Genomic DNA, 22,830 nt, shown 5'->3' on the forward strand with positions numbered 1-22,830 from the left:
CTCACTTCTGTTTAGCCAGTTATCCACATGTTACTCCCCACTTACGGTCTTTTTTAACCACAGCAAATTGGGTCATTTCATTTTTCCTGCCTAAAACTTCTGCCCTAACATTACCTTCAGTATAAAGTTCAAAATCTTTTGCACAGAATATTAAAACCTATTTCTATACCAACCTTTTCCTCCCTTCTCTGTGGTTTTGTGCCAAGCACACTGGCCTCCTTGTTCTGTGAACACACAACATGCTTTGAGAATGTTGTGCCTGGAATACCACACTCCATCTCCTCCTCTTGGCTAACTCCTGCTCATCAGTCAGCGCCAGTTCAAATGAATCTCATCCGTGGCCTTTCCTCACTCCCTCAGGCAAGTAGTTGTTCTGTTTTCCTCTCCCAAAGGAGTCATGCTCACACAGTGATTATATTAGCGGTTACATGCTATACTAGTAAATGGTTTTGATCTGTTTTCTCCAATACACTGATGTATTCATCTATGTCACCATCCCTAATATAAAAACCGTATAGTAATTAGAATTTCTGCATGCATATATGAATATTTACAAGCTATAATTTCATTCATATTCTTTAAAATTATTTCATTTTGTCCTTTGAACGTAATGTAATGATGGTCAGTATAATAATGATTTAGCTAGTGCAAAATTTTGGTACACTCTAACATAATTTTAACTATTTAAAATTAATTAGCTATTTATATATTTTGTATTTTTAGAGATGATGACTAATATAAACTGCATGCCACATTTCAGGCATACATAGACTCATCAATATAAATTCTGTCTCTTACCCTAGATCTGCTTCTTAATCTTCCTGCGTCAGACTACATGATAGATTATTAATTGATTTCTCTTGCTAAGTCTACAAATTTGTCTATTTTTGTAATTTTTAAATTTGACTTGGCTTGAGTATTATAAATGTTACAATGTATTATAAAGAATAAATGCCTTTTAAGAAAGAATCTATTGGCCTCTCAGAAATTAAAATCTATGGCCTTAGTGGTAGAATTTTAAGGAAGATATTGTGGGTATTTTAAAGATCTGTTCTACTTCCTTGCAAGGGTAACAAGTTATATTTAGGAATACTAGTGTTTACTAAGAAAAACAGTAACAATTTTTTTTTAATTGATCACACTATGTAGCATGTGGGATCTTAGTTCCCCAGCCAAAGATAGAACCCACATGCCCTACAGTGGAAGGGCAGAGTCTTAACCACTAGCTCATCAGGGAAGTCACTATAGTAACCAACTTATAGTCAGTGTCAGTTGAAATATCCTGCCTGATTTGTAATTGTGTTCTTTATACTTCTCTCATTTATTCAAAAAAATATTTATTCAGTTTCTATACTGTGCAAGATAATGTGCAAGAGAAAAATCAATGGTGAAAAAAGACAGTCAAAGTACCTGTCATTCACAGCATTTATAGTCTTCATTTAATATTATATAATATATTATCAGTTCAGTCACTCAGTCGTGTCGGACTCTTTGCGACCCCGTGAATCGCAGCACGCCAGGCCTCCCTGTCCATCACCATTTTTCACTCTCCTCTTTCACTTTCATCAGGAAGCTTTTTAGTTCCTCCTCACTTTCTGCCATAAGGGTGGTGTCATCTGCATATCTGAGGTTATTGATATTTCTCCCAGCAATCTTGAGTCCAGCTTGTGCTTCCTCCAGCACAGTGTTTCTCATGATGTACTCTGCATAGAAGTTAAATAATCAGGGTGACAATATACAACTTTGACGTACTCCTTTTATATTTGGAACCAGTCTGTTGTACCATGTCCAGTTCTAACTGTTGCTTCCTGACCTGCATATAGGTTTCTCAAGAGGCAGGTCAGGTGGTCTGGTATTCCCATCTCTTTCAGAATTTTCCACAGTTTATTGTGATCCACACAGTCAAAGGAATATATTATTAATCAGACTTAAAGGATATCAACCATGAATATTCATTGGAAGGACTGATGGTGAAGCTGAAGCTTCAATAATTTGGTCATTTGATGCAAAGAGCCAACTCATTGGAAAAGACCCTGATGATGGATCATGGAAACAGCAAGAGAGTTCCAGAAAAACATCTATTTCTGCTTTGTTGACTATGCCAAAGCCTTTGACTGTGTGGATCACAATAAACTGCGGAAAATTCTGAAATAGATGGGAATACCAGACCACCTGACCTGCCTCTTGAGAAATCTGTATGCAGGTCAGGAAGCAACAGTTAGAACTGGACATGGAACAACAGACTGGTTCCAAATAGGAAAAGGAGTATGTCAAGGCTGTATTTGTCACCCTGCTTATTTAACTTCTATGCAGAGTACATCATGAGAAACACTGTGCTGGAGGAAGCACAAGCTGGAATCAAGATTGCCGGGAGAAATATCAATAACCTCAGATATGCAGATGACACCACCCTTATGGCACAAAGTGAACAGGAACTAAAAAGCCTCTTGATGAAAGTGAAAGAGGAGAGTGAAAAAGTTGGCTTAAAGCTCAACATTCAGAAAACGAAGATCATGGCATTTGATCCCATCACTTCATGGGAAATAGATGGGGAAACAGTGGAAACAGTGTCAGATTTTACTTTTTTGGGCTCCAAAATCACTGCAGATGGTGACTGCAGCCATGAAATTAAAAGATGCTTACTCCTTGGATGAAAAGTTATGACCAACCTAGATAGTATATTCAAAAGCGGAGACATTACTTTGCCAACTAAGGTCCATCTAGTCAAGGCAATGGTTTTTTCTGTGATCATGTATGGATGGGAGAGTTGGACTGTGAAGAAGGCTGAGCGCCAAAAAATTGATGTTTTGAACTGTGGTGTTGGAGAAGACTCTTGAGAGTCCCTTGGACTGCAAGGTGATCTAACCAGTCCATTCTGAAGATCAACCCTGGGATTTCTTTGGAAAGAATGATGCTACAGTTGAAACTCCAGTACTTCGGCCACCTCATGTGAAGAGTTGACTCATTGGAAAAGACTCTGATGCTGGGAGGGATTGGGGGCAGGAGAAGAAGGGGACGACCAAGGATGAGATGGCTGGACGGCATCACGGACTCGATGGACGTGAGTCTGAGTGAACTCCGGGAGGTGGTGATGGACAGGGAGGCCTGGCGTGCTGCGATTCATGGGGTCACGAAGAGTAGGACATGACTGAGCAACTGAACTGAACTGAACTGAACTGAACTGATGATGGGAAAGATAGAAGGCAGGGGGAGAAGCAGACAACAGAAAATGAGATGATTGGATGGCATCATTGACTTAATGAACATGAGTCTGAGCAAACTCTGAGAGATGGGGAAGGAGAGAGAAGCCTAGAATGCTGCAGTCCAAGGGTTCACAAAGAGCTGGACATGACTTAGTGACTGAACAACAAATTACTATTATTAGGTCTATTGGCCAAAAGATTTGTAGGCTCTATATTGATAACTTGCTTATTTCACATATATAGAGAGTACATCATGCGAAATGACAGACTGGATGAAAGACAAGCTGAAATCAAGATTGCCAGGAGAAATATCAATATATGGAGATGACACCACCCTTATGGCAGAAAAAAAAGAAGAACTAAAAGCCTCCTGAGGAAGGTGAAAGATGAGAGGGAAAAAATAAACGAAGATCATGACATTTGGTCCCAGATGCCATGGCAAGTAGACTGGGAAAGAATGGAAACAATGACAGGCTTTATTTTGGGGGCTCCAAAATCACTGCAGATGGTGACTGCAGCTATGAAATTAAAAAAACACTTGCTCCTTGGAAGAAAAGCTATGACTAACCCAGAGAGCATATTACAAAGCAGAGACATTTCTTTGCCAACAAAGGTCTGCATAGTCAAAGCTATGGTTTTTCCAGTAGTCAGGTATGGATGTGAGAGTTGGACCATAAAGAAGGCTTAACACTGAAGAGCTGATCCTTGTGAAATATGGTGCTGGAGAAGACTCTTGAGAGTCCCTTGGACTGCAAGGAGATCAAACCAGTCAATCCTAAAGGAGATCAACCCTGAATATTCACTGGAAGGACTGATGCTGAAGCTGAAGCTCCAATACTTTGACAACCTGATGTGAAGAGCTGACTCATTAGAAAATGCTCTTAATACTGGGAAAGATTGAAGGCAAGAGAAGAAGGGGACAACAGAGGATGAGATGGTTGGATGGCACCACTGACTTGATGTATATGACTTTGAACAAGCTCCAGGAGTTGGTAACAGACTGGAAAGCCTGGCGTGCTACAGTCCATGAGGTCTCAAAAAGTTGGACATGTCTGAGTGACTGAAAAACAACAATAGTACACCTTGTGTGCTAAGTGCCATCAGTCATGTCTTACTCTGTGTGACCCTATAGACTGTAGCCTGCCAGGCTCCTCTGTCCATGAGATTCTCCAGGCAAGAATACTGCAGTGAGTTGCCATGCCCTCCTCCAGGGGATCTTCTCACCCAGTAATCGAATCCAAGTCTCTTACATCTCCTGCATTGGAAGGTGGGTTCTTTACCACTAGCACCACCTGGGAAGCACCCTGCTATGTTTAAAATGGATAACCAACATGGACCTACTGTATAGCACAGGGAACTCTGCTCAATGTCATATAGCAGCCTGGATGGGAAGGGAGTTTGGGGGAGATGGATACATGTATATGTATGACCGAGCCCTTCACTGTTCACCTGAGACTATCCCAATATTGCTAATTGGCTATACTAAAAAAGAAAAGTTAAATTTTAAAAAATTCCTATTATTAATCAGAATTTCAGATAAAAGAGAATGCTTTGTGCATGTATGTGTGCTGTATGCTGTGTGATGAAAGAGAAAAAAGTTAGGAAATTCAGTAGTTAAAATAGCTAATAAATAAGTAACAGATAAGAATCCATCTGTGAATGCAGGAGATGTGGGTTTGATTCCTGGGTCAGGAATATCCTATGGAGAAGAAAATGGCAATCCACTCCAGTATTCTTGCCTGTGAAATCCCATGGACAGAAGAAACTGCTGGGCTATAGTCCGTGGAGTTGCAAGAATCAGACACAACCTATCACTAAATAGGGCTTCCGTGGTGGTGCAGAGGTTAAAGCGTCTGCCTGCAATGTGGGAGACCTGGGTTCGATCCCTGGGTCGGGAAGATCCCTGTGGAGAACAAATGGCAACTCACTCCAGTATTCTTGCCTGGAGAATCCCATGGACGGAGGAGGCTGGTGGCCTACAGACCACGGGTCACAAAGAGTTGAACATGACTGAACAGCTAAACAATATCAAAAATAAATAAGTGGGGCATGATGGTTTTAAAGCATATATAGAAGATGACAGCGTTATTAATACTTATGGGATTTTACCACCAGATTATCTGTCTTAAAGAAAGAAAAACTTTGACAAATTCAATAAACTCATATTAGAAATATATAAAAGGAAAAGGAATTTTATTTTCTTATTCTTTGCCTCCAAATAAATTTTCCCTGATAGTGCGAATATACATGTCAAATACAGTCCCAAACTGTAACACAGAAGCTTTTAAGAAAAAATACAGTTTTCGTGGCAATTCTACTGAATATGATCATCAAGTCACTTTGCCCTATGGCGAGTAGGGTGTTAGAGGCGAGTTCTTAGACCTTGTTTTGTCTGCTGATATGCATTTAGGTATAAAGATGAGAAAGAAGAGTGAGGCAGAAAAACCAGGGTACCTAATGTGAGCCCCAAGAATTGGTTTTAGAATGTAAACTAGTTTGCAGTATTTTTAATGGAAAAAGAGTTGATAACAATCATCAGATTCTCCAAGGAACCTATAATTATCCAGAAGTTTAAGAACCCAAAAAAGCAGGAGAGTGAGAGAGAGAGAGAGAGGATAAAATCAGAAATAAAATATTTCCAAGGCAATAATTAAGAGTACTTTTGAGAGCCAATTTTTTTTAAAGTTTGTAGAATCCTAAAATTAAATAGAACATTTACAAATATAATTAGCTTTCAAAAATGCTGCTATTTTGTTTACTATTTGGAATAGAGATAAAGAGGTAACTGAAACAGAAAGCTTCCCCTGTCATTTAGATGTTTTAGCAATTGCTAAAAACAACTTTTGGGAAGGTATTTTAACATCTACAATTATCAAAGTCATCTCAGTCAGGATTTGTCTTTGGTTTATTCATATAAACTTTACTTTGAATTTTGCTCTTAAAGATGCCTGAAATTATGATTTGTATTCTGTATCATAATTATATTTACTATTGTAAATTAAGTATTCTATATAGACCAAGAATGTTTTTCAGAAACAGAGATTAAAAAATTAAATTCACTCATGTCATTATGATTTATTTTTCAAATATTTTTTTAATATCAAAAAAGTGATTTTAATCACTTTTTAAGTGATTAAAAAGTATTAGTCAAATTACATGCAATAACATCTACATATTTTGAGGGAGTAGTTTTTGAATATAGAATATGTGCCATCTTTCTCAGAGTTTTGAGAGTTTACTTAATAAATGAATTACAGCTCATCTTTACTGAAGTCACTTTTTGATAAATAGCCAACATTAAGAAATAAATAAATATAAGGCGGTTTGTGAACTCCAGCCTTCTTGGCGAGTCACAATTGGTGTGTTGTTATCTTGGCTTGAGGACAATAGTCATAATTACTTTCCTCTAAACAACTGAACTCAATCCAACTCACAATGTCATAAGTTTATGAATCTGTTGTAGCAAAAATTAAGGTTAGCAATGAAGTAAAATGCCACTGGAAAAACATTTTTCAAACCTTTCCTATCCCCTACTCCCCTTTCTTACTTCATCAAATTGGAATCACTCCCAATTTTAAAGGAATCACAGATTGAATTGTACTTTCCCAGCCACTGTTTGTCCAGTGAGTTCAACAAACACATATGTAGCCCGAAAACATTTTTGCTTTTGTGTATGTGGCTTTTCATGTGTATTAAAATCATGTTCTTTAGTTTTGCTTAAATACTGTGGTTATTACATCATTATAAATATATTCATGTACATTTATTCTAGACAACAGTTTCTGAGAGATGTTTAATGTTAAAATGATTGTGTCTTGAGTTAGAATTTACTAGATTTGAACAAATAAAAATTGTTAATTTTTATATTTCTCAATTTTCAAAGCAATATTAATAATATTATTAACTCAATATGAATTAAAATCATATTTACATCACTGATGACAATAGAAAATGATCAATAATTTCAATGAACTTAAAATTACTCAATTCTCTGAAAAAAAAAAAAAAAACCTGAAGGAAAAAGGTGTGTAAGTGTGTGTGTATGTGTGGAAGCAAAAAAGAAAGGGAAAAGTCATATAGATAAGGAGGAAGTATAGGACCCTGAGGTACTCAGCAATGAACTTGTAAGTTCAAGAATAAGAATCAGCAGGTTCGGTGGAGGGTTTTTATCAAGAATAAAAGAGCACTGATTGGAAAGAAAATTGCATGACATGACTAAAACTTTCACCAGGGATTATCCTACTAGAATAGATAAAAGGGAATGAACAAAAATTTTTCACAGATAAATGCAAAGAAATATTTCATAAGATTTTTATTATTAAAAGAGAGAAAAAAAAAAAAGAGAAAAAAAAAAAAAAGAGAGAGACGGAGGAGAAGGGGAAGACTGAAATTTTATGCCCAAAGGCCTGGAAGGGTGATCACTGAAGTCATACAAAGGACAGAATAGTGAAAGAACATTTAAAGGAAAACAGATGGTCTAAGGTCAAACATGATAATAAGCATAGTAGAAAGTTATTAATGCTAATTTTAAAATTATAACATGTGTATAATACACTTTGTGTCATCAGTGTTTTCATGTACATGTTACCTCATTTGACTTGATAGGGAAGAAGAATGGCCATGTCAAGGAAGAAAAACGGATATCAACTGGACAGTGAAATATCATTTAGACATTAGGAAAAAAATTAGAAAACAGCTACTATCACTTATTTAGTGTTACCCTAAGTGCCTGACATGATGCTGCTTTTTAAATCTACTCTTTTAATCTTCACAATAAATTTTTCGGTTATTATGTCTCCGTTTTGCAGATGGGAAACAGATTCACAGAGCTTTTGTCAAAGATCACATAACTAGGAAATAGTACAGGCATCCATCTCAGAGATGACTGGCCAGAAACATTCAATATATGTATATATATTTTTAATTCCTAGGTCAATCAATGCTGAAAAACCTTTCTGAAATAAACACAAAAATCAAATCTCTCGGCTGCTTATTCACCATTCAACTCTACACTATTTTAGTTAAAAAGTAAGTGAATCAAAAATGATCTATACATAGAAAAATATTTGCTACTATGATGAGATAGATATTAACTAGACTTACTGTGATAATCATTTTTTAATACACGAAAATATTTAATCATACTTTGCACACCTGAAATTAATATAATGCTATATGTCAGTTAGGGCTTCCCTGGTAGTTCAGTCAGTCAAGAATCTGCCTGCATTGCAGAAGACCCCAGTTTGAATACTGGGTAGGGAAGATCCCCTGGAGAAGGGATTCTTGGGCTTCCCTTTTGGCTTAGATGTTAGAGAATCTGCCTACAATGCAGGAGACCTGGGTTTGATTCCTGGGTTGCAAAGGCCCCTGAAGGAGGGCATGGCAACCCACTCCAGCATTCTTGCCTGGAGAATCCCCATGGACAGAGGAGCCTGGTGGGCTACAGTCCATGGGGTCACAAAGAATGGAACACGACTGAGCTACAGAGCACAGCACAGCACAGTGCACATATCAGTTATCCTCCAATAAAAAACAATCTATAACTTATATACACTAAGGAAAAATAGTTAGGCAAATACATTTATTTACATGTTCTCCATTTCAAGTACTCTTCTAAGTACTCTGCAACATAATCTTTACGATTTCTCTGTTAATACAATTTCATTCCCTCATGTGTCCTTTAATTACCCAGAGGCTCACCAACAGAAATGGGATAGCATGCTCTACATAGGTCCCTTCCTGCAGATGGAGGGAAATGAGAACAATAACAGCAGCAAACATTTAGGTCAGTACTTCTCAGTTCAGTCAGTACTCACAGCAGCTTAATGAAGTGAATGCCACAGTATAATCCTCCTTTTATTGATGAGTGAAGAATGGTATGGAGCAGGTAAGTAGTTTTCAGAAATTTCCAGGGATACAGTCAACAGATCCAGGATTTGAATGGCTGTCCTCTGCCTCTGGAGCCTGTGCTACCAGTACATACATTGTACTGACTTTGTACAACTTAATAAAGCAGACTTAGTACCCTTGTCATGGTTCTAGAAACCTGCAGAGGTCTGAAGTAAAGAAAATGTTGACCATTTAAAGAAACAGTAAATTAAACAGGATAAGGAGTGGGCATTTTTGTTTGCAACCCAACCCTACCAACAAAACAAAACATAACACAGAAACAGCTTATTTATATTCATATGTTATGATTTTTAAACATATAGGGAAAAAGATATTGCAACTATCAAATCAAAGAGTGGTTAAATTAAGAACACGGTTGACTACTGTTGATGTTTTCATATCGAGCACTGAAATGCCAAGAAAGACTGTGAGAATGTCTAATTTAAAACTTTCAAAGAGTGAATGTACCTAAATATGCAGACAAACGGAAGACAAGAGAGGAAGATGCCCTTTTGCTCTCTGATACAGTCTGAATTGTAACTCTTGAAAATACAAATATCAGTGAAAAGAATACTAGCTATAAATAGGCATATAAACCATTCCAGGTTTTTTTCTCACATTCTGAGAGTAGAGAGATGCAGTTTCATGTTTAACACTGTATTTCTTTATCAATTGGTGCTTCTTCCTTATGTTGCAATAATGATATAAATATTCTGAATCACAATTTATGTAGATATAACTAAAAACATTAAAAAGTGACTTGATTCTTACAAAAACTGTTCTGGCTAAACATAAATGACAGAATTGAAACATGCTAGCTAACATTTAGATTTTTATTCATAAATAAAACTTAGAGTCCAAGCAAATATTAGACATTTTATCATTCCGTTCTTCTCTGAGTTAGAAATTGTGAGAAGTTCCTTTGATGTTATTAACTCCTAACTCCATAGTAAGGTTTTCCCATGTTTGGCAGTAACTAAACTGACCAGATTATCTTTTCCATCTTCTGTCCTTTGCATATGACCAATACACATAGCAAGTACCATAAATGATAACATCATTATTTTCAATTGTCTGTATTTAAGGAAAAACATTTTCCTATGGATGATAACACGGCCATTGCTGCTGCTAAGTCATGTTAGCTGTGTCCAACTCTGTGCGACTCCATAAACAGCAGCCCACCAGGCTCCCATCCCTGGAATTCTCCAGGCAAGAATACTGGAGTGGGTTGCCATTTCCTTCTCCAGTGTATGAAAGTGAAACTCTTCACAACCCCATGGACTGCAGCTCACCAGGCTCCTCCATCTGTGGGATTTTCTAGGCAAGAGTACTGGAGTGGGTTGCCATTGCCTTCTCCTATGGATGACAACATGGCTGTTGAGGAAATACTAAAAAAGAAAAAGAAAGAAAAAGCCAGTCAAGAAGCTTTTAATAGTACCTCTAGCTTTATTTATCTCAATCTCCTAAAATCTACTATGGTTTTTGTACGTTTTACATGTGTCAGCATCAAATTTTCAAACTATTTTCAAACTAAATGCCAAAAAGATCTCTCAAATTTTCTGATAAGATCCTGAAAAAAAAAAAAAACTTTTTTACCTAATTTAATTTACAAATTAATTAATAGTTTTAAATTTATAATTACTCTCAAGGTTCTATTTTGAGAAGCCAAAGTTTGCGGACTAAATAAATGAATGATTAAAATATCTTTCAGGTGTGTCTCCTGCCATCAGCTATTTTATTAAAGATCTTAGAAAAAAAGTAGAATTTTTTGATATAACAAGTTTATTGGCTAACTCCTCATGAATTAGCACAAATATCACTTCCTCAAAGAAGTCTCTCAAAGTATATTCCCATTCCTTTCCCCCATCTAGTTACTCAGCATCCTGTTAGCCTGTTTGGTTTATGCAACCATTTTTATCTTTTCATTTACTTGCTTACATATTAAAGGTGTGTTTGCTTCAACTGAAATGTGGACTCCATAAGGTCAGGGAGGTTTTCTCTCTTGCAGACAGTTGTCTCCCTTGTGCTTAGAGATAGATGCTCAATAAGCTTTGCTTAAAGAAATGAATGGATGAATGCCCATAATAATGACTGGTGATAATGACATGGAAGACTTGTTTAGTTAGTTGTTGTTATTCTAATTTGCTGATGTGGCCATAATTGTCTACCTACTTTTTGTCTCAGCAGTTATTGGAGGCAACTTGTAAAGATATACTAATCAGGTAACATATGTGAACATGAAACTAAAAATCAAATATAACTGAGTTATTTCAACAGTAAAATTTAAAAGTTAATGTATTTACTTATTGACTCAACAAATGCTTATTGAGTACTTCATGTCAGTCAACTGGCTAGATACTAGAGATACACCATGGGGAAGATGGATAGAAATACCATCATTACAATGTGTTTGTGGGAAGGGTGGATGATAAGTACCAACCAAATAATGAAGATTGTATCATATACTATTAAAAAGGAAATACAGGTGATATCTCACCTAGCCTTGGAAAGGGAAAAGGAGGATCAGCAAAGACTCCCTGCGAAAGTCACAGTTAGAGTGAGCTCTAAGGAAGCCAAACAAGCAGGTAAGAGACATCAGGGAGATTGTTCCATGAAGAGTGATTCAGATTTGGAAATTTAGTTAAATTTGGAATCTATTTTACGTATTCTATACTACATTCAAAATGATTCTTTAAATATTTATGCATATATACAAGTACATTGCTGTTGTTTAAGTCATGTCCAGCTCTTTGTGACCCCATAGACTGTACCCCGCAAGGCTCTTCTGTCCATGGAATTTTCCAGGCAAGAATACTGGAGTGGGTTGCCATTCCCTTCTCTAGGGGATCTTCCCGACCCGCCGAATGAACCTGCATCTCTTCTATTGAAGGTGGATTCTTTACCACTGAGCCACCCAGGAAGGCCACAAGGACATTATAGAGGAAAAAAAATTTGTCAGCAGTATCTTCCAAATAATCTATAAAAGTAAAAATGTTTCTAAGTATAGGTTAAGAGCCCTTTCAATCTAATTGAACTGTGATTTTACAGCCAATAAATCATAGAATCTTAGAACACACAGCATACTCTCACAAACAGAAAGTCTGCACTCTTCCCAGAAATGGATCTGTTTTTCATGTCCATGAAGGTAGAATATTGACACTTCAAGTTCACACAAAATGATAGGCAGTCAGAGAATTCTCCTTAAGACTGATCAATTCATCAAAGTCAAAAGTCATGGAAACAGAGACAAGAATAGAATGGCGGTTATCCTGGCAGTGGTAGGATTTGGGGGAATTGGGGAGATATTATTTAAGATACAAACTCATACCAGTAGATAAGTCCTGGAGATCTAATATGAAGCATAATAATGCTAGAGAAAAACACTGTGCTATAAATTCAAAGTTACTAAGAGGCTAGATCTTAATTGTTCCCACTACAAAAAAAATAAATGATGATTGTATGACATGAAAGAAGTGTCAGCTATTACTTTGATAAAAATCACAATATACAATAAAATTGCAATATACAATATATCCACCAGCGTATGCCTTAAACATGCACAATGTTCTATATAAATTACATCACAATGATTTTTTAGTGGAGAAAGAACCGCTGAAAAAGGGATAGGCTACCCACTCCAGTATTCTCGGGCTTCCCTTGTGGTTCAGCTGGTAAAGAATCTGCCCACAATGCAGGAGACCTGGGTTTGATCCCTGGGTTGGGAAGATCCCCTGGAGAAGGGAAAGGCTACCTACTCCAGTATTCTGGCCTAGAGAACTCCATGGGGTCGCAGAGAGCCAGACATGACTGAGCAACTTTCACTTTCAGTTTAGCAGGAATAACCAGTTGAACAGTAATGATTTAGGAAAACAGACACTGCCAGTTCTATGTAAGTGCCTTAATGCAAATTATCAAAAATTGGACCATGGACTGATGTGGTATAACCAAATGGCTCCAAGCAATCAGTAAGCTACTGTTGGTTGTGGGAAACTCTTGTTTTTTGTTTTCTGTCTAAGAGGAAAGCCTTTTAATACTTTCATTAAAAAATACAAATTTTGAGAACAAAATAATAGTTTTGCTCCTAATTATGACATAAGGTGAACAGATTTAATATTAATTAACATAGATTTAAAAGATAATAGACTCACTGTGAAGTATAGAGAAAAGTGAAGCTAAAATTTTTAAATTTTGCATTTTAGGCTGATATATTAAAATGTAGGAGCATTCTTAGCTAAAAAAGTATAAAACCTGAAAATATATTTTGATTCAAAATAAATGCATGCAACATTTTTCAAGCATATTAGAACAATTCTTTTCAGTTTAAATGTGGTCATTTCAACAGAAGAAGATACAAAATTAACTCAAATATTTTAATATTCAAGAATTTAACACAGATTTCTATAAGGCAGAAGTTTACCATCCTCATTGATATTGGCTGAATATAATATAAGGTGTTGGCTACTTTGAAGAGTCTCATAATTTAAGAAAAACACGAAAGCCTTAGTCTTTATCTAGATCCCTATAGCATAACAGAAGGGTTTAATAATATTAAGGGTTAGTATAATTATAAGATATCCTTCCCATTTTGTCATTCTAAGATGATGTTGGGGAAAAACACCTGAAAATCAGTTTCATACAAAATGTACATATTCCTCTAAAATATGAGATAGAACATTCTTCCTCCCTGAGAATACTTTTATTAGATTATTTTCTTCATCCTTTATGATGCACATAAATAAACTTTTTATCATTTTTGTTTTCTCTTTGGCTTGGAGAACTGGGGTACCTTGCAAAGATTTGCAGCTGCCAAGTCTTTCCCTAGCTTAATGAATATTCATCACTATTTGTAAAGATAAAATGTCAAGGAAAACTTCAGCTCTTGTAATATATGACAATTTGGCCAGCTCTTAATGATTACTTTCTGTGTTTGAAAACTGAATTACACTAGTAGGGAATTACTGAAAGAAAACTCCTGTAAAAAGGAGGAAGAAAAATGATTGAAGAGGTATGAAACAGTGTGATTATAAAAGTCATTCAAAGAATTTAATCTCAGAAAATTTTAGCTTCAAATAATATTCTACTCACTCTAGAATTGTGCTGTTACTCATGAATACAATTTATTTCATTAATATTCATATATATTCATCTCAAAATCACTTAATGATTTCTAAAGTAGATTAAAGAAATGGTCAGTTGGGACTTCAGTAGAAAAACTGCTAGAATAGTGTCCTATTAATTACTGAAAATAAGATATGCTTCATTGTTAACACATTGTTCTTAATGACATTAAAGTTCTTATTTGTTTTGCTGAGTAGAGCTTTTTTTCAGGTAAATTATGATTCCTGGGTAAATGAAAAGCTTTTTAAAAACTCCTACTATATGGATATTCTATTTAACATAATTTAGACATTTGGTAAACAGTATTGTTGAATTCAGAAAACAAAGCTCAGAAAAACTCTTGCTGTAACATAAAATTAAGTACTATCTCATTTAAAACAAAATAAACAAATAAAATAACAAAACAAGAAATACTCACAGACAAGTAATTTCTGATTTTCTGTGCTTTGCTTTTGTTTTTTTTTTTGATTTTTTTTTGTTAACTGTGCACTTTTATGTGCTTTGCTTTTGACATGAAGTCTTTTTTCTTTTATAAAAAGTTGTTGAAAGTAAAGAATCATTACAAAATCATATAATAAACAATGTCATAAGAAACATTAAATGTAGGAATATTAAATATTTAAGAAACATTATATGTGGAAACATTCTCCAGTGGGATATTGATTCACCTAAATTTTGGGTCCCTAACCTCCAGGATCTAATGCCTGATGATCTGAGGTGGAGCTAATGTAATAATAACAGAAATAAAGTACACAATAAATGTAATGCATTTGAATCATTCTCAGATCATGCTCCTTGCCCCAGTCCATGGAAAAATTGTCTTCCACAAAACTGGTCCCTGATGCCAAAATGGTTGGAGACTGCTGATATATCAAAACATACAAAATACATTGAAAGGGGAAAAAATGTATTACTTTAAAAGTTTATGTAAAGTATGACCAGGTTATTATTATTAAAAGGTATTAAAGTGAAATGCATTGCTTATTTGTTAATAGAAAATACTGATCCATCAGAAAACCGTATCTAAAAACCAATATATTTCATTCATGTCCTTAACATCTCAAGCCATTAAATGATTCTTCTATGTATAGTACTTCACTACCTGGTTAAATTTTAGCAGTGTTCTGAGGCTGCTGAGTGTTAACACACATACACATACACAGGCACACACAAACACAAGGTCTTTAGAATTTCCTGAATACAACAACAATCTATTTATATTCAGACACTTTATACCAAAGAGGGCTATTTTTAGAATGAATCACATCCTGGTCTTCAAAAACAATGGGATAAAACTGGGTACTAAATACAAGGGCAATATTTCCACTGTGTAAAGGAAACGTGTGTGTGTCAGTGTGTGTGCATGTGCACACATCTCTCCAAAAAGCTGTCAATGATTGATTGAATCCTCTACGCATTTTGTAATACATTTTATCACATGAATACTGTGGTTTCAAACGATCCCAAATCATTCATTTTGTTTTGTTTTGTTTTGTTTTGTTTTTGCTTCTTTGAGTTCTTCAATCTATAACACTACTGGTGATTATATTTTGTTTTAAAGTAAAATGATTATTATTACCAAATAAAGGATTATTAGTTTTACTATTTCTACCTATTTCTCCTTCTGAGCACCACTGAAATTTCTCTTCAGATCTTCGAAAAAAATGCTCTTTCCCAAAAGAAAATGGAATTTCTGTGAATCAACTTGTCCAGGGCAGCTTGCAAACAGATGGGAGAGTCCTGCTGTTTTTGAACTTCTGCCATACAAAGCTAGTACACACAGAAAGGCACTCTTCAAGGATCCCTCGTTTGTGTTGTTTCTAAATGGAGGTGGTGTTGTCCACATGCATACACTAAATAATATTTTGCTTTTTTAAAAAACTACAAAGAAGCCTTGCCAAATCAAAGCTCTAAAAATAATACACATTGTAGTGAATGGTTATCTGTTTCTGAAATCAACACTACATCTGTAATATTTACCCATTCTTTCCCCTAATAACAGAAAAAAATTAAAAAGTATTACAAAAGATGTATTGGGGAAAAAAAAAAAAACTTAAAGAGAATTATTCTTCTTTCCTTGGGTCAAATTTTTATTTTCAAGTTATTTTTCTATGTTAATATATATTTCTGAAATTAGTAGAAATATGATTTTACTATATGATTCTCTATAGAAAATTTTGGAATCAACTATTAAAATATTTTAGTTCTAGTGGGAAACACTTTTTTCCAATGTTTATATACTGGAAGTAGAAATTATACTGTTTCCAGAATACACACACACATACACACACACACACACACACACACACACATATCCTCAATTTGTCAACTAAATTTTAGGGATATTGTGCTTGAACATTCCATGCTTAAGCACACATTACAGATGTATTGTTATTGAATTTGAAAACTTTTTTTTGAATCATGCAGATTTTGGTTTTGTCATTTGAAAATTTTAATTACATGGCCATTGTCCAGATAATTACTTAAAAAGAACTACAGACTTGATTAAAGTACAAGTATTAGAAACAAATTTTGTGGGGTTTTTTTACTAAAATTATTACTTTTTAGTAATTTCAGAAGTCTGTGTTATAACAGGTAGAAACAAAAGAAAATTTCCTTGGGGAAACTGATGAATCCATACTATACTATGATATGTGTTAAAAATAAAGATACAAAATTAGACAATGACCTTGGTGGCAAAGTTTTTGTATTGAATGGTTAAAGTAATATTTTTTATATAAACCTTTCAACCATGATATAGGTATATGAGCTTGCTATTAGATCAGTTAGGATGAGCAATGGAGTGATTAAAGCCTGTCTTCAATAATTAATTCTTCTAATTGAGCAACACTGATTTTCAATCTCCTAATAAGAGTTAGACATGCTGCTTAAATGGGTATAATATACATTGATTAAATTTAAGATATAGAAAATTGTGAATAATTAGAAACCACAAAATGTGACTCAAATAACTAAGAAAGCAAATATTTACATTGCCTGTAGTCCAAGGGAAAATTGTTTATGAATAAAAGGGAAATGATGGTAGCTTTATTTGGTAAGAAAAAATTTCACTTTTGCCTATAGGGCTTCAAAAATTTAAAGAAAGAGAAAACGGGAAAGAAACGGGGAAGGGAAGGAAAGAGGTAGAAAAGTACTCACAATGTGTGTTTTTCAGAGTGGCCTTCTGACTGCACCCTTGTGTAACTGCAAATATGATGGCAGAAATTTTGAAAGTCTCTGCAGTGGCAGTTTTCTGACAGATTTATGTAGTAGATGAAACCTCTCAACACTTACTTCCTTTAAGAAAAGGCTCCAATTCAGAGACTCTCCTTCTACCATTGCAACAGGAAAAGAATTACACCAATTTTGGCTGTAATGATTAACTTAGTTACCAGTAGAGGGAGAACTACAATTAAACTGCAAAATTGTATACTCTATGACAGTGCTGCTAAAAAAAAAAAAAAAAAAAGCAACTATATTAGGTGAGCATGCATTTAGCAAAAATTGCTTTTATAGTGAAAGTCTCTCAGTCATGCTGACTCTTTGTGATCTCATGGACTATGCAGTCCATGGAATTCTCCAGGTCAAAATACCGGAGTGGGTAGCCCTTCCCTTTTCCAGGGGACCTTCCCATGCCAGGTATTGAACCCAGGTCTTCCACATTGCAGGCAGATTATTTACCAGCTGAGCCACAAGCGAAGCCTATTATACCATACTATCCCAATCTTGAGCAGCTCAAACTTGGTAAGGGATGATGGGACAAGAAACAGGAGATGATTCAGCCAAAATTTAATATACTATTTAAAATTACACAAGAAAAATCTATGTAAAATATTGTAGGTGCACCAAACAGAAAGAAAGCAGTGGTACTTAGATGGCTAAGTTATTAATAAATTATACTCAACATTACTGCCATGCTGTACAACTATGGTCATTGAAGAGATGTCAAAAGATTTGAGTTCCAACGAGACAAGATCTTACACTGATTCTGAGTATAACAAAGCATCTTTAACCAGGAAGAATGCTATCCAAGACTTCAGACTCCATCCCCACCATCCCTTTACAAAAGCTATTTTGCATGGAAAGTCTCCATCTGTATCCCGATTACGGCCTCTGGTCACTCTCTTTTTGCTTTTCCTAACTGGCCCCAACCAGTAACAGTGAAGAAGCTGAAGTTGAACGCTTCTATGAAGACCTACAAGATCTATTAGAAAAAAAGATGTCCTTTCCATTATAAGGGACTGGAATGCAAAAGTAGAAAGTCAAGAAACACCTGGAGTAACAGGCAAATTTGGCCTTGGAATACAGAATGAAGCAGGGAAAAGGCTAATAGAGTTTTGCCAAGAGAACGCACTGGTCATAGGAAACACCTTCTTCCAACAACACAAGAAAAGACTCTACACATGGACATCACCAGATGTTCAACACCGAATCAGATTGATTATATTCTTTGCAGCCAAAGATGGAGAAGCTCTATACAGTCAGCAAAAACAAGACCAGGAGCTGACTGTGGCTCAGATCATGAACTCCTTATTGCCAAATTCAAACTTAAATTGAAGAAAGTAGGGAAAACCACTAGACCATTCAGGTATGACCTAAATCAAATCCCTTATGATTATACAGTGGAAGTGAGAAATAGATTTAAGGGACTAGATCTGATAGATAGAGTACCTGATGAACTATGGAATGAGGTTTGTGACATTGTGCAGGAGAGAGGGATCAAGACCATCCCCATGGAAAAGAAATGCAAAAAAGCAAGATGGCTGTCTGAGGAGGCCTTACAAATAGCTGTGAAAAGAAGAGAAGCAAAAAGCAAAGGAGAAAAGGAAAGATATGAGCATTTGAATGAAGAGTTTCAAAGAATACCAGGAGAGATAAGAATGCCATCATCAGCAATCAATGCAAAGAAATAGGGGAAGCAAGAGAATGGAAAAGACTAGAGATCTCTCCAAGAAAATTAGAGATACCAGGGAAACATTTCATGCAAAGATGGACTCGATAAAGGACAGAAATGGTATGGACCTAACAGAAGCAGAAGATATTAAGAAAAGGTGGCAAGAATACACAGAAGAACTGTACAAAAAAGATCTTCACGACCCAGATAATCACCATGGTGTGATCACTCATGTAGAGCCAGACATCTTAGAATGTGAAGTCAAGTGGGCCTTAGAAAGCATCACTACAAACAAAGCTAGTGGAGGTGATGGAACTCCAATAGAGCTGTTTCAAATCCTGAAAGATGATTCTGTGAAAGGGCTGCACTCAATATGCCAGCAAAGTTGGAAAACTCAGCAGTGGTCACAGGACTGGAAAAGTCAGTTTTCATTCCAATCCCAAAGAACGGCAATGCCAAAGAATGCTCAAACTACCACACAATTGCACTCATCTCACACGCTAGCAAAGTAATGCTCAAAATTCTCCAAGCCAGGCTTCAGCAATATGTGAACCATGAACTTCCAGATGTTCAAGCTGGTTTTAGAAAAGGCAGAGGAACCAGAGATCAAATTGCCAACATCTGCTGGATCATCAAAAAAGCATGAGAGTTCCAGAAAAAAACATCTCTTTCTGCTTTATTGACTATGCCAAAGCCTTTGACTGTGTGGATCACAATAAACTGTGGAAAATTCTTCAAGAGATGGGAATAACAAATTGTCTGATTTGCCTCTTGAGAAACCTATATGCAGGTCAGGAAGCAACAGTTAGAACTGGACATGGAACAACAGACTGGTTCCAAATAGGAAAAGGAGTACCTTAAGCATGTATATTGTCACCCTGCTTCTTTAACTTATATGCAGAGTACATCATGAGAAACGCTGGGCTGGAAGAAGTGCAATCTGGAATCAAGATTTCCGGGAGATATATCAATAACCTCAGATATGCAGATGACACCACCCATACAGCAGAAAGTGAAGAGGAGCTAAAAAGCCTCTTGATGAAAGTGAAAGAGGAGAGTGAAAAAGTTGGCTTAAAGCTCAACATTCAGAAAACTAAGATCATGGCATCTGGTCCCTTCACTTCATGGCAAATAGATGAGGAAACAGTGTCAGACTTTATTTTTGGGGGCTCCAAAATCACTGCAGATGGTGACTGCAGCCATGAAATTAAAAGACGCTTACTCCTTGGAAGAAAAGTTATGACCAATCTAGATGGCATATTCAAAAGCAGAGACATTACTTTGCCAACATAGGTCCGTCTAGTCAAGGCTTTCGTTTTTCCAGTGGTCAGGTATGGATGTGAGAGTTGGACTGTGAAGAAGGCTGATTACCGAAGAATTGATGCTTTTGAACTGTGGTGTTGGAGAAGACTCTTGAGAGTCCCTTGGACCGCAAGGAGATCCAACCATTCCATCCTACAGGAGATCAGTCCTGGGTGTTCTCTGGAAGGAATGATGCAAAAGCTGAAACTCCAATACTTTGGCCACCTCATGCAAAGAGTTGACTCATTGGAAAAGACTCTGATGCTGGGAGGGATTGGTTCAGGAGGAGAAGGGGACGACGGAGGATGAGATGGCTGGATGGCATCACGGACTCGATGGACGTGAGTTTGAGTGAACTTCGGGAGTGTGGACAGGGAGGCCTCAGTTCAGCTGAGTTCAGTTCAGTTCAGTCGCTCAGTCGTGTCCGACTCTTTGTGACCCCATGAATCTCAGCATGCCAGGCCTCCCTGTCCATCATCAACTCCTGGAGTTCACTCGAACGCACGTCCCCATTGGTGATGCCATCCAGCCATCTCATCCTCTGTTGTCCCCTTCTCCTCCTGCCCCCAATCCCTCCAAGCATCAGAGTCTTTTCCAATGAGTCAACTCTTCACATGAGGTGGCCAAAGTACTGGAGTTTCAGCTTTAGTATCATTCCTTCCAAAGAACATCCAGGACTGATCTCCTTTAGGATGGAATGGTTGGATCTCCTTGCGGTCCAAGGGACTCTCAAGAGTCTTCTCCAACACCACAGTTCAAAAGCATCAATTCTTTGGTGCTCAGCTTTCTTCACAGTCTAATTCTCACATCCACACATGACCACTGGAAAAACTGTAGCCTTGACTAGACAGACCTTTGTTGGCAAAGTAATGTCTCTGCTTTTGAATATGCCATCCAGGTTGGTCATAACTTTCCTTCCAAAGAGTAAGCATCTTTTAATTTCATGGCTGCAGTCACCATCAGCAGTGATTTTAGAGCCCCCAAAAATAAAGTCTGACAAGGTAAGAGAAACCCAAGTAAGACAGTAGGTGTTGCAAGAGGGCATCAGAGGGCAGACACACTGAAACCATAATCACAGAAAACTAGTCAATCTAATTATGCTAGGACCACAGCCTTGTCTAACTCAGTGAAACTAAGCCATGCCCGTGGGTCCACCCAAGACGGGCGGTTCATGGTGGAGAGGTCTGACAGAATGTGGTCCACTGGAGAAGGGAATGGCAAACCACCTCAGTATTCTTGCCTTGAGAACCCCACGAACAGTATGAAGAAGGAGGCATGTGGAGCTGCAGTTCATGGGGTCGCAAGCGTCAGACACGACTGAGTGACTGAACTGAACTGAACTGGGCCCTTGTTCTTGGCCCTTGCCTTCTATGTTGACACCTTACTGGCTCTCCCTCTGCCAATCTGATATCCTTACCTTCATCTTAGTTGGGTTATCTGAGAAAAGTCTTGGCTCTTTTCTTTCCCAGTGGTTCCCTCTTTGGGTATTTTTTCTCTCTAGTGAGCTATACCGCATAGAATTTTTCAAAATTAGAATGTGGTAATGAGGGTACAAGCCGTATTTTTGTTACTTGATTTTTATTTTACCTCTTATATAAGCTACTGTCCCTGGTATAAACACAGCAGATTGGTTTCTTGGGCCTCCTCTATTTCTCCATTACTAAATGTTACACCCGCGTTCCACTGTTTTTCCAGGCATACTTCCCATCATTGCATACCATTTTGTCAAGTCTAGATTTCTGACCTGGGGTGTACTTTGCTGCCCTTTTCTCACCTACCGTCATGGTTCTGATCTGGCAGAAAAGAATCAATTTTTATACTCTCTAGAATTAATTCTTTTCAGGTTCTACCACCACCATTTTTATATCCTTGTCTATTAATAATTACTCTGTGTTGTGTTGAAGCATACTGAATATACATTTATAGGACAAAACACTGTTATTGTCTAAATTTATGGAAGCAGAAAAGTTATCCTATTTCCATGATCAGTTTAATTATGACAAATTTCACAAATGATCCATAATTAAATGAGGATTCAAGATAAAAATATAAATAAGCATATATACTAATAACAAACATAGGATTTTTACTTGGGGAAAGTACAAAAATCCTAATATGTCATTCATCCACTCAACAGATATTTATTTTATTATGTACCCAATACTATCCTCTAGAATGGATAATTTATTCATTCATCCAATCAACAAAAATTTATGTTTTCTCTATATCTGCTACTATCCTATTGTAGGCACTGACTCCAAGAATTTATAATCTAGTGAAATTGGTACATAGGTCCTCAAATAGTTGCATATGAAAAACCAAAATGATCAGAGATTTATATGAAAAAATTATAGAGGAAGGTTAAGTAATTGTGCCTACAGAAGTCAGAAAAAAATCTGACTGACTCCAAGAATTTATAATCTA

The sequence above is a fragment of the Ovis canadensis genome, chromosome 2 (assembly GCF_042477335.2).
Source record: "Ovis canadensis isolate MfBH-ARS-UI-01 breed Bighorn chromosome 2, ARS-UI_OviCan_v2, whole genome shotgun sequence".
NCBI lineage: Eukaryota > Metazoa > Chordata > Mammalia > Artiodactyla > Bovidae > Ovis > Ovis canadensis.